The sequence below is a fragment of the Falco naumanni genome, chromosome 8 (assembly GCF_017639655.2).
Source record: "Falco naumanni isolate bFalNau1 chromosome 8, bFalNau1.pat, whole genome shotgun sequence".
Classification (NCBI taxonomy): Eukaryota; Metazoa; Chordata; class Aves; order Falconiformes; family Falconidae; genus Falco; species Falco naumanni.
The window spans coordinates 14,073,815-14,088,035 of NC_054061.1; positions in this window are offsets into that span (position 1 = coordinate 14,073,815).

Consider the following 14,221-nt stretch of genomic DNA (forward strand, 5'->3'; position numbering starts at 1 on the left):
CTTGAGTAACAGACATGAACTAAAAGCTTTGCTTACAAATCAGCAAACCCACTTGAATAATTCATTCCAGAATGTTGAATTACTTCAGAAAAACATATAAAAAAAAGATTGTCTTTCTTGTAGGGAAAAAAAAAAAAAGCACAGTATGATAAGATGATAAGTTTTTCTCATTTGGACTCACATAAAATTCATATTGATTATCAAAATGTGAAAAGGGAAAATACAAAATTAGAAATTATTTATATAGCATTAATTCAACCAGTATGAAAAGTATTAGAAACATTGATACTTCCACCAGACACGTGCTCTTTGATACTGGCATATTGAAATCTATATCTGATGAGGTTAGTCAGCCATCACTCTTCAGAATTTTCAGATATGTGCTATAAGCCTAGCTACAGTTTCAGTCATTTTGCTGTGACAAGCCTAACCTTTACCCACGGAAAGGAAAAACAAAACAAAACAAAAAAGCCTCCAAACCAAGACTTCTCATTTCATTCCTAAGATGAGGCACAAGCACACAGAGACATCTATCCAGCTAATAATATATTTACAAGATGTCTATAAAAATCATAGATGAGGCTATAAACTGCTTTAAAGTCAGACAGACCTAGAGAGGATTTAACATAGCTGGATAATTTGCTCTATTAAAGAAGTAAAAAACCCACGTAAATTTACCATGCCTTTACAAAAAAAAACAAAAAAAAAAAAAACAAAAAAAAAAAAACCAAAAAAAAACCAAACCACCCACGTTGTGTGCATGTTCGTATTGACAAAATAAAGCATATTGATAAAGTCTCAGAATTCATTTCAGTGTTTCCCTTAAGACTAGATGTGAAAGACTAGATCAACAATTTCAGCAATTCTATAATATCACAAACCTATTCAGATTTCACTGAGTTTCCTGCTTCTCATTCTTGTTCTGCTTAGATCAGTGCTCTTTAATCTGCTGCCACAGTGAGATTTCTTGTAGAAAAAGGCATATTCCTTTTTCTTTTTTCCAAGTCCTTTGTCCTTACTGAACATTCACCTGAATTTGATAGTTTTCCTGCTGATCTAGCAGCTCTGGATCTTTCTTGCATGTATAATACATCATCACAGTTTCACCCAAAATTGAAATTCCATTTCAACTCTGAAAAAATATTGTAATTTGAAAACTATCACTGATAAAGAAAATGCAGGTGAATTTGTAAGGTTAACGGACTCAATATTAAGCTAAAAAGAGAGAAGACAGATCTAGTGCTAACTTCAATCTTGCTTTTATTTTACTTGTTTTTAGGACAGCTGATGCCAGCTTTCATCAAGGTCCAGTCTCTCTACACTGAATTGTAGCCCAGAGGGTACCCGCATTCACACAATTTGCAAACCCTGACAATATCTAGGTGTGGCATAAATCTCACCAAAGCTGTACCCTCCCCACATAGCAACACTCCGGCTAGTAATAAGCACCTGAGGATGCTGTCTACAGATACTGAAGCTCCTTGAATATTTCTGAAAGCAAAGACAATGATCACTCTGAAATAGCTGTCATTAATTCTTCAATACCAACACTTCATGAGCATTTCTTGTCTGCCCTCTGTGGTTCCAGTAGCTTTGCTGTCTTCTTAAAAGTCTTCAGCAGCTCTTTTGTAAAAATATACACCAGCTGAGCACACCCTGGATGGCCCTTGGGAAAGTCTCAATGGCCAAGAATAACAGGTACATGCTACATAAGGATGAGTACTAAATGTTATTATGTTTGAACCAAAATAAAACATTTGTTCTTCAGCTCAAAAACTTGGATTATAGAAGAAATATCAAGTCTAAAGAATAAAAACACTCAACAAAATGAAATTACAAGAGCATCTTAAGAAACAGTCATTTAGTTACACAAGTGTTTTTCTTCCTTTGTTTATACAATCATTTTGAAGAAATACCAGAGCAAAAAGAAAAAAAAAATCTGTATTAAAAAACCCACAACAAATATCAAGTACCTCTCTAATTCTGATTTATTAGAATAATTTGTTTAGTTTAAATTTACTGTAGAAACCTCCAAAGTTAGACTTTGTTAGAAAGGTGGGTGAGCAATAGGGAGTGTGACTGTCTATTTGTTTTGCTCCCCTCTAGATCTCCTGGAGCATTTGGGCAAACAGGTCCAAATCACCAAAACAGGTGTTTTCCCCAGAAGAATGCTATGTGGGGAATCACATTGGCTCAAATCACAAATCTATCCAAAATCTGTAGTAGAACGCAAAACTGTGTCCAAAAAAACCCCACCCTGCAAACCACTAATACACATGGAGAGAATTGTTTCAAACTACAGTATGTTCCATTTGACCTGCCATAGCTGATCAGAATTTTCTCTATTTGAAGAGTCATATTACTTTAGTACATTAGTCTGTGTTTTAATAAAATAACATTTTTAGGCATTGGAAGACTTTTCCATCCTTTGCATTCATTTTAAAGAAAAAGTAGGGCAGTTCCTCCTCCCAGCTGTCATTGCCCTCATATCCTATCACTTGTGTGCAAAAAAACAAACCAAGTCCCAATTATATCAGAGTATGACGGAACAAAACTCCCCCAAAATTTATGAGATTTTTTTTTAAACACAATCATAGCTTTCTTCCAAAATTCTCTAAAGAACCATCTCACCTGCCCATGAAGGAATTTAGATCATGAAAAAATGATTCTCATTAAGTGTACTGCAGCAGCTGGGTGTTCCATGAGCATATCCTGTCCATTGCCTTACTAAATTATTACTCAAGTGCTACTGGTGCCTTCTGACTCATGTTTGTTGGTCCAGTGTTCCTAAACCAACGCAGTGACACAAGTTCTAGGCAGCACATAAAAGCACAACATGTAAAGAGTAATATAATTAGAATGGTACAGCATCAACGATAAACAGAATTATTAATGATTCCATGTTATTATCTAGAAACAGTTATTTGTAAACTGAGTTGGTTTCTACACATAATTTTAAGAATGGTAAGTTTTTGTTAATTACTCTACACTACTCTTGTTTAGCTTCTGGCTGCTCTTTTTAGTAATGGTATCAGTTGAGTCCAAAATTGCCAAATGGTAAATGGTAACATGCATCAGCTCTGCAACTGTGTATTTTAGAGCTATTGTGAAGTGAACAAAAATATAGAATACTGGCCCCAAAAAATTTAAGTGGCTAGATCTGGTCAAGATGTTTGAAATTTGAGAATAATTTGATAGACTTTTTTGTGCATGATTTTGTTCTTTACAGGGAAATTAAGGATAAAACACTGATCTTTCTGAGAAGTCTTAAATTTCATCCCAAACCTGAAATAAGATATGTTATGGTAAAATTTCCTAGGAGATGAGATGGATAGAAACTCACTGTGTGAGCATATAATTTAATCTTTAGAGTTTATTTTTCCTACCCATACAAAAAGGAACAACCAGTAATGCTGAGCAGTTAATGCAGACACGTGGGCTTTGATTATGTGAACAAGTTGAAGTCCACATACCATGCAATTGTAAAAATTCTTCTGAGGATTTTGCCAAATAAATACAAAATATTCTGTTATTGCTCCTTCTGCCTTCCCTCCCACTATTCCTGGCACCTCGGCACAAGGAAGAGCTAGCCCTCAGTACACTTGAATTCTTATGTGGTGCAAAAGAAGTGTACAATGTGGGAAGATACCTCTTTTCAAAGATGCCCGTATTTTACTCTGATCTTTAGGGAGGGAAAGATACATATAGGTGAAAAGCCATATTTAGGGAACTTTGAAAATAGAGTAACTTTACATTAATTCTGTAATCAAGTTTTCGAAGTAAAGAAAGATAAAAGTATTGCTAGCCTAGTTCCTGGGTTTTATTTGTCTTACTAAAAATCTTAGAAAATTAAGATGCTAGTATTTTAGAAAACGCATCTTGGCAGACTAAGACCATCATGACCAATCCTGTGAGAAGTACACTATCTCATTTTAAGTACTAGTACAATTAAATAATTATAACCTGTCTGAATTTGTCGCAGTTCCAATAAGCAGATTGACATTCTGTCCTGATGTTGCCTAGAAAATATATTCAATGAACATTTTGAAACAGAAAGCAAAAGTTCCTGTTTCTTTAATTTTAGTAATAAAAATCTTAACTTTAAATCTCTGTTTAATTCATAGGTAGTAGGCAAAATACTAATCAAAATCACTCGTGATATATTAGAAGAGAATGCATTTTATTATAAACAGCAACAGCCAGTTTCTAAAGATGCTCAGCAATAATTATTCAGTTATGAGGACTAATACGTTTTTCAGAGAGTTAAATTACAAAAGCAGTCCTTTACTTCTCATGAAAAAGATTAAAAAAAATACATAGGAAATGAAAATAAAAAGAAAGCAGCCAAAAGAACTGTATTTCTGAAAATATGGTTAAAAAATGAAACATTACATAAATTTAAAAAATAATTAGCTGCATTTTGAAGAATTAATACACGAAAAACTTCACATTCCTCTTTTCCCATAGTTTGAAATATATTATTATTCTAAAATCAGAACCATTGAAGAGTTATGTCATAGATATCAATGAATACATCTCCACCTGAAGGTAAGTTGGCATCTGTACTTAGCTCTGTAGATCTGTATCTTCATTTAGTTATATCTTGTTCAGAAAGAGAAGCTGATTCTTTCCCCAAAGCTTTCCTTAAACATTTAAAAAAATAAAAAATATCTCATTTTACCTGTTCCTTAGTATGTTTTAGACAACCAAAACTTAAGGAAAGAAGTTAGCACACTAAAAAAATCTTGTCATTTTGAGAGTTATCAAGTTATCACTTAGCCATCTATGCAAACTTCAGAATTCATATTTTGACATTTTAGCCAGAGCTTTAATAGAAAAAACATTGACATTTCATTGTCCTATGTCAGAAACCTGGGCGTGTGGGGTGTGTGTGGAATGGCCTTTAAACTGGTAAAGGGCCTATTTACTTTCTGCTACATGCTCATTTTCATAATTAGCCTAAGATCCCACATGTCCATCTGTATGAGCTTCGAGGTACCAGAGAAATCCCTGCTGAGATCTACTACACAGCACGTGAGTGCAGTGAATATTTTAACCTACTAGCAAAAGTGGCCCCCAAAACTACAGAACCATCTGTTTGAAGTGACTTATTGAATTTTGTTGGGGATTTTTCTGACTACACCCAAGCTCACAGATATATAGATTAGCATAAAAAAGAAACATAGGAGACAGTTACAAGTTTCTTTATAAGTTAATGAGTACCTCTTCTCAGATTGTTGGACAGGTATATACAGAATCAAAAAAATTATCAGTTCAGTGACACATTCTCTCTTTGTCACATATCCTTATATAAAGCATTATTAAGGTGTATAAAAAGGCAACGATATTCAATAGTGTGTGTCTCACTCATACTTTTAAAGTGTTTGCTTTACCACTTAACATGACAAATACCATTTTGGTATACCATCTTCTTGAGTAATCTTCGATTTTATCATACTACATATTTTGCAATAAATTGAAAACAACGAAGTGTTCCATTTTATGAGATTCATAAACGCTACTCAAGTATTCTTTGGGAAGTATGCTAGCTAGGTATGTTCTGAGTATAGGTGTAGCACTGCTTTACATTTTCAAAATTGCCTAACCCCATTAGGGAGGGAAGCACTATGAATGTCACCTCTAGACAGCTGCAGCCCTTACTTGTCTCAAATTATTTTTGGTTTGGGCTATTTTCACAGGTTGGAGAATGATATAAAGATACACTGCATCAATCCTTCTTTTGAATCTAAAAAGCCCCTTTACCTCATGTTAACAAAACCCACGCCAATCTATAGCCTATGGTCAGGCTCTTTCAGCTTACTTATTACTCTTATAAAATTAGTTATCTTAATTTTTGGCTGCTAGCAGGCAAGTATGATCTCACATGTCAGTACAACACACCCACAGGCAGTGAAAATCCCAAGGTTTAGTCTCTGTGATCCCATAACCATTCCCTAATCAGTGACTAATATTGTTACATAAAGTCAAGATTTTTCTATTTCAACAACAGCGAAAACCAGACTCCTCTAAGCAATCATGCTCAGCTAATAACACAAATTGTACCTGGAATTAACTTCTACAGGCAATCTTCTAAGGAATTCCTTTTGCTACCATAGAAACTAAGAATGTGTACTCTACAGCTGATGTGGAAATTTTTTCACATCTCCTGAGTTTGCTCCTTTTAAGACTTAAATTTATATTTGGAGGCAATGATGAACAGAAAATTTATTTCTGAAAGCTTTTTTTTTTTGAAGGAGAATAAAACCACAAAATGAATGTAAACCCACTGGACAATAGGAAGATTACCTATATACCTATACCTTCTAAGAAAGAATGACAAGAATCAGGGAGAGAGCGCAATTGCAGCCTTTCTGGACACCTGCACAGAACTTTTTATATTCCTATACAGACTCCACAATCTGTAAGCAAAAAGTGGATAAATGGGTTCACACTGCCAAGCAATTCTTCCTACCAAGCACTTTTCTGATGGTATTATTCTTGAGGGAAGCGCTAAATGCAATGGCCATTTGTTCAAGCCTCTTGCTGCTTCTCCTTTTCCATTCTTCTGGTTGATTCTTTTCCTCTTGGGCCTATTTTACAGACAATGGATGAAAAAGCTTGAGTCACAGCTCTCTCTTCCTATAGATATTAAAATTGTGAGTGATCAGATGGTTTTCAAGGAGCCGTTTAAGGTTGCTTAATGTGTAATTAAAAAACAACTTGCGACTTTCATAAGTTGGAAAAAGAACACCTGTTTTGTTTGCTGAACCCTCACGAATTCATTTTTACTGGTGCAGAAATCTTCACTTGACTGATACTGTAAGTCTACAAGACTGAACACAATGGAAGTGCTAGTATAGCTTCCCAATGCACAAAAATTAGGCTAAAATCAACCCAAGCATGTTAGCTTTAGCTGGCTTTATGATGCATTGAACAGCACAAAAGTCAGATGAGATATAAAGCCATAACAACTAAATGTGAACAACACTAAAATAAATTGTCTTTATGTCAAATTACACGAGCAAATAGTAATAGCTTCCAATAAAAGTGTTTTAAAACGTTGATATGCATTTCAAATTCTACTGAAGTTGCCCTTAAAATATCCATTGCTGTCTGCATAGCAGATTAATATTTATTTGTGCTTATATTTCAGAGTTAGCAACACACTGGAAAATAAACATATCCCCATCCTTCTCACATCGCTGAAGACAAATTTGCTTGATGTTTGTACCATGCTGATTTCATATTGTTAATAGACACATTGTTTGGTACATTTAATATCTCTGAGAACTACCGTTGGTTTTCCTTCTTCAACATCTGTCCAGGTAAGCATATGGAGATACACACTGAATACGCTCTTGGTCTGACTTTCCAAAGGGATTAGGCATGTACAAAATTGCATCCCTGGACTGGGGTTACTGTATGGCATTTATCAGGTCTAAGTTTCAGATTATAGCAAAGTTAACAATTCCAGTGCAACAAACAACATTTTTGAGATTACAACATCTAAGTAGACAGAGGAATGCTATCATTACAGAGAAGAGGAAAAGAAAGAAAAGATACAGGCAATGCGAAGCTTAAACTGACAACTGTACAAAGTTTACATCAAAAGATGTAAACTGAACTAGAATCCTTTGAGACCCAATCTATGCCTTAATCACAAATCTGTCCTTTTTACGCATAAAATGAAAAAACTGTCCACCTGCCTGTCAGCCAGTGACAGCATTATAAGAGGATTAGAGATGAAAGGTTTTACAGAGGTTTTTAAACTGTGTATCTTACAGATTCTCTGCTTTCTTTCTCATGAAGATTTTATATTTGTTCTCACTTTGTATTTCAGTTTTCCTAATCTAAAATGAAAGTCATTGAGACTGAAATGTATGTGTTGCTCTTTATTCACTGAAAACACAGCAAAAAAAATGCTGTCAGCGAAGATCAAACTGTGGAAAACAACAAACTGCTTAAAGAGAGAAAAGATGTGGTGTGAAGAGGATTCTTGCATAAGAAATAATTAAAAAGAGCAAAAAGAGTATGCAACCAACCAACCAAGCAAGCAAACCAGCCTATGGTGCAGACTTGCAAGTTTTCAGTTTAATTAAAAATATGTGAAAAATCTTGTTATCCCTCACAGAGGAGTAGTTAATATTTTCTGCAAATGTTCCTGAATAAATGAGTGGTTTGTAACAAATTCCACACCTCTTGTAATTTACCCTGGGACTACTCATGAAGGGAAGAATGACACAGTGTGAGTCCTAAAATTATTCACAATGATATCAATTAGGCAGTGCAAGTTCATTTCCTTTTCTTGATATCTTAAAGTCATATAGAGCTTTAATAGAGTCTGTGGGAGGGAGGAAAAGGTGTAAGCAAATCTTTCATGGATAAAACGTGTTAGGACTCCATGTCCATAATGTCCAAATCTGGAGAGGAAGCACCTTAAAGGCAACGCGATACAGAGCCTTGTACCTCAACTAATACACTTAAAAACTATAAGGAGCTCTCGCGTATGTTAGACCATAACAGCGGTCTGTCACAAAGCATGGAAACCCAAGAGTTCCCACTTCTACCACGTTATGCTCTTATCAGACCTGCCGATAGTGTACTTCAGCCTCGTATGTACTCTAGGTCAGAATGGAATCCTAATAAGTCTCACTAACAGTATAAAATATATCAGGTTTGATAATATGTTCACCAGCCCAAATTCCTAAGTTCTTTTCTACTCAATATCACCTTGAAGCTTCGAAGACGCAGTGGAACATCACTAGTTGTGTACTGTGGCCACACACTATGAAAGGTAAGCTGTCCCAAATCAACATTTTCTGTTTGTCTACAGTTATTTTAATCGTTTGGTTTCCAAGTTGTAAGTCTTTGTTGCTTCTCCACTTTACAGTATGGGTGTTAAAAAACCCTAGGGGTGTTGAAAGATGGCAAGACCATTTGTTTTGATTTTTTTTTATCCCATGGCTCTGTTTTCTTGACATACCATAGCTGTTGCCTGAGATTGGATGGAATGTTTCCTCTTATTTCCTCCACTGGGATTTGGAAAAGATGTTGCACTATGGTATTCATCTGTTTGGGCTGACAGCCTCCTAACACTGGGAGGAGACCTCACATTACCCACCACTGTCTCAAATACTGTTTCCTCTTACAGGAATACAAAGCATCATTTGGACAGTTATAGTTTTAAAGACCCCAAGATCATACTGTGGTTTTGTTGTACATCTCTCTATATGTATAATTTTGCAGCTCCCTGAAGCTTTGGCATCAATTTTTAACATTACAGACATATTTGTTTTCAGTTTTCTCTTGAACAAAATGTCAGCAGGTCATAACCATTGCTCCATTGTATTGTAATTTAACAATGCTAAATATAGAGCTTTTTAACTCTACATGCCTTTCTATTCCAAGGTCTCTGGCTGAAGCAGTACCCCTTAATCGTCATCCTACACACAGAGCACTCCTTAGCAGTCTAAGATGTCTTAAGTTTATCATGGGTTAATCTGAATCAAACTAAAAGACCACATATGTCTGAAGGTTTTTAGTACAGACAGCACTCTGATCTATTATTAGGAATACAGAAATTTGCAGACTTTGTCCTAAGTCCCCAATTTGAAGGATTAGTGGATTGCTATTTAACTGCTTCTCCTTTTTGAGTCTCCAGCTCTGGTAGCAATTAGGAGTCTAAACTTTTGAGTTTAAATTTAAATACACAAGTCCTGAAGAAAAATAATTACTATAAATGTAATTAACATATTTTTCAGATTATAACAGGCTATATTTATATTACATAGGATTAATGAAGCAACTAAATAGCATCAGTTGCCACTGTAAATGTAAATTAATAATTTCCCATATTGTTGTTAATTATTGTGTTAATTTTCAACATCCACTACCAACAAGAAATTGTTGGGTGTTCTAGCAGCAAATCAGAATATTCATATATAATATTCTGGCACCAGGAAACATTCTGCTCGCTATTTAACCTCTCTAACTTTATTGATTAACCTAAAATTATATGTGTATTGGACATAAATATTTTGCTTTGAACTCTTAAACAAGTTTAGTAAAGTCATGACAGCTTGGTTTTTTCCAGCTTCTCTGATGTTGATGCAGGCAACTTTATCCAAAAGTCACAACCGAAAAAAAAACTGAAAATCTCTTTCCTTAAATACACATAATTAAATAAATGCTGTGGTGACATTATGAATGGAACAGCATACACAAACATTGTGATAACAATTAGTTTAATTGATTTACCTTTTTTCTCTCAAAACTATATTTTATCAATTTATTACAAGTAGTGAATTCCAACCTACACAGAACTCCCAGAATGCATACTGGATTATTCAAGTATTCAGTCCTTGCGCTGTGATCATCAAACTGTAATCATTAGACTGAATCCATTCCTAATTGTGTGATCTGACCTTTGTAAAATATTTCTACTTTTTAAAATCATGTTTTGATTACACAATTCTTAGTACTATATCAAAATCTGTGTTTAATCAGCATTCACACAAACCAAATCACATTTGCAGAAGAGATTATGAAGAGGCAGTATATGAGAGGCAAATATGATGCATATAGTATCCTAATTAACATTAAAATATTTAGAAATTATTTTTCTCCATTATATATTAGCTGTACTCACAAAGCTCAAAGTTTCCTTTTTCTCAAAAGGGATATGTACACCATACAGCCCTATTATTTCCCTACTCTGAGGCTAGTGCCCCTTTCAGAATACTATCTGTTATGCCAGAGGAAGGCAGTGACTTGACATTTTACATCCCTTTCTATCCTACAAAGTTCCTAATACTTTTATTAGAAACTTCCGAAATACTAAAAGTTATCTAGACCGGATAACAGCATATCCCAATACAGAAATAAAACATCTATTAAATTCAGGATTAATACTTCATTATTCATCCCCAAACTGTAATTCAGGTATTGACTTTCCTAGTCCTACTGTAACAGCTGTTTGGAAACAAGAATAAGAGGCATGGCTGTAGGAGTTCTAAGTAGTCTTGAAACAAACAAAAAATCAACTATTTTTTAACATTGAGGCTGTAAAGAATGACAAAAAAACATTTCCTAAAAGCCAACAGGGAACTTTTTGCAACTTCTGTAACAAAGCACTTTGTCCAAACCCCAAAGGTATTTTTTTTCTTTTGATTATTCAGGTTGAAAGTATGCAAATTGTATTCACAACCAAATCAACAGGAAGACAAATATTGTCTCTGTGATCTGTAAATTATTTACAGTAGATTCTTTTACATAATGTGTAACCTTAGACCTCCAGTATGTGTGAGTATTAAATATTTTGTACACATATTTTCATATATTTCAAAACACTAATGAAAGTAAACAAATCTAAAAGTTAATTTCAATTGTTTTCAGAAAAAAAATTATAATGTTTCATTTTGAAAATGTCAATGTTTTTCTATTTTCTATATATTTTAAGTTTCTTTAAACCAGAATAATAGGACACCTTTTTTTTCCCCTCTTGAAGAAATAGTTATCCCAAATTTATTGATTAATTAATTTAGGAAAAGCATCTGATCTCATTCATCAGCTCACTGTAGTCCATTCTGCTCTTAAAATCTGTTAGTCCTGAATTAATTGGAATCACCACTCCAGCCCAAATATCAGGGACTGTTTTGGAGTGGAAAAGTGCATGGATTTACTGAGAATTCATAAGTCACAGCTTCATGGTAGCAGCATTGACTTACACCAAGATCAAAAGGTTACTCAAGGCTATCGCTTACCAGTGAGGAAAAGCTTACCCTGTCTCTTTCTGTCTCTACCTGTCTCTGAAAATTTCTTTTCCCCCCTGCAGAGACTTTTCAGCTGTTTATGAAGTAACTGTTGAATCATCACCCAGCAAATAGGCTCTGACTTGGGTTATTTTAATGCACTGCGCTGTAAACAATGTACACAAACAGGTACAGGGGAGATGGGAATCTCAGCAGGTGCATGGAAATACAAGATAGAAAGGTCTTACAGCCGTCATAAGATGACCCATCACCTCTCATAAGATTAAGCTCACTTTAGAAACAAACAGGATATAAAGAGTTATGACTTTTACCAAAACTTACAATTTAGAGACTTGTTTTAATTTCTGTTGTCAGAGCAAAATATTCCCAACATTTCTAGAAAGAAAATGGGCAGGTTTCTCAGCTGTGTCCCCATACTCCCAAGCCAGTGAAAGCGCATTGGGAGCCTACCACAGGTCTTTCACAGGCTTACTGCTGAAAACTTAAGCAACAATTATGCTCTCGTCAGAAGCCTTAGCTTCAGTAAACCAGCAACATGTTTAAATAAAAAACAAATTGTAGGGAATAGCCATTTCAGTCTCCTCTCTCCAAAATATAATTATGTAAGTAAATACAACTGAACACGAATCTACTATGCTTTTCTTCTCCATTTTCAAGCCAAAAATTATACTCAAAAAGGTTGTAACCATGTTCTCTCCTTAATTCCTACTACAGACAATGTGTTTTGCTGATGCAAGACATGCCTCTCATAGCATCTCTGGTTGCCCAAAGTTGCCTCATGCAGTGTGAATATTTCAAACTTGAAGGCTACTTTTCGCTAGAAAATAGAATGAAATAGGTCTAGCAGAATTGGAAAGCCTGACTCTTAGACTTCTGAAAGATAATGGAGATACAACGTAAGTGCTGCTGCAGGCAAGTTGGCTTTATTCGAATTTACAGTGAGACTAAATCAGCACTATCATTAGAAAAAGGAGGACTCAAAAGCCTAAGACATTTAATTAACCTTTCATTCCAAAGGACTGATCCTCCATGTCAGGGTTCATTTAAGTTGGTCCTATAGAAATTGCCACTGCTATCATCTGCTTTGTGGATGAACAGCAAACTTCACAGTCCTCACCTTTTGGGAGCAAATAGTTCAGACACATACAGAAAAGTCGTTTTCAGAAAGCTTTACACTCTGGCTGTAGTCCAGGAAAATCACCCTTTGTAATTAACTGTGTACAAATCCATTAGAGGGGGACTGAAAAATCACAAATTACTGGGCTGTCAGTGACCTGAAAAGGGCAGGAGAGTATTGACAGGTCTGCTGGTTCCTTGCCTGGAACTCGCACTACAAAGCAGATCATAGTCAGAAAGACAAGTCACTGCAGTGTTTTTTTGGAGACAAAATTGAAATTGTTTTTGCAGACAAAAGCCTAAGAAGACTATGTTCAACCTAGCTAATTTTGTCTTCATTTTTCATAGCTTCTGAGCCCCACAGCTTCTACTGCCTTGAGGTTTGAATTTGAATGTTAGGTATTAAAAACGATTACTGATGCAAGACAGAAGCAAGGGATCTGCTGAAGAAATTATCAGTAATAAGTGCTGCAAAAAAAAAAAAATCTTAAACGTTTCTGGGAAGTTGCCTAAAATACTTTCACAATGGAATGGATATGAATGAAAAACTATTGGATGAAAAGAATAGGGTGTGATTTTGGAGAAAAGAAAAAGACACAATGACCATACTTAAAGAAAAAAGTTTTAAAATCCAGGAAGATTGAGATTGAATCATGCTTCCTTAAATGATTAAGTACGATGCCCTTACACATAAACACGAACACACTAAAGATTATATATACACTGTTTTCAAGACAAGGGCTTGTAGATCTAAATGGAAACTCTGCAAAATATACTGGATTAATAAGGACACAGTTCTCCTGTTTGCTTCTCTGCAGTCAGAACTACTTCAAATAATATAGCAAGTCAGTTTTCTAACTTGTTTTTCAAGTTCTCTTTTTATCCATTTTGCCAGAACTACCACAAGAAAATGAAACGGAGATTTAAAGCCAAGTCCAGTGGAGTATGTATATTTTTAATGTTTAATTTTGAGGAGGGAGGCATATTTAGATGTCTCCCTTATTGCACTGCTACTGGTTGACTATTTTCAATCCAAGTATCACTTCTTACTTCTACTTTCAGACAAATATACTGTGGCACAACCCCAAAATGATACTAAATTCAACTCCTTGACTAAAAATCTAATTATTTTACTAGAGTTACCTTGAAAAGTGGTTTACTGCTCCTAGACCTCTTCCTACCAGTTTCCATGCCCATTCATAAATGTTTCTGTTTCTGAAGTCTCCTAAGAAAACAACAAATAAGAAAAAGATACCAGCTTCCCAATTCCTAGCCTTCATCCTTTATTACTATTCCTAACACATGAAAATATTTTATTCTCTTGAAGGTGACAA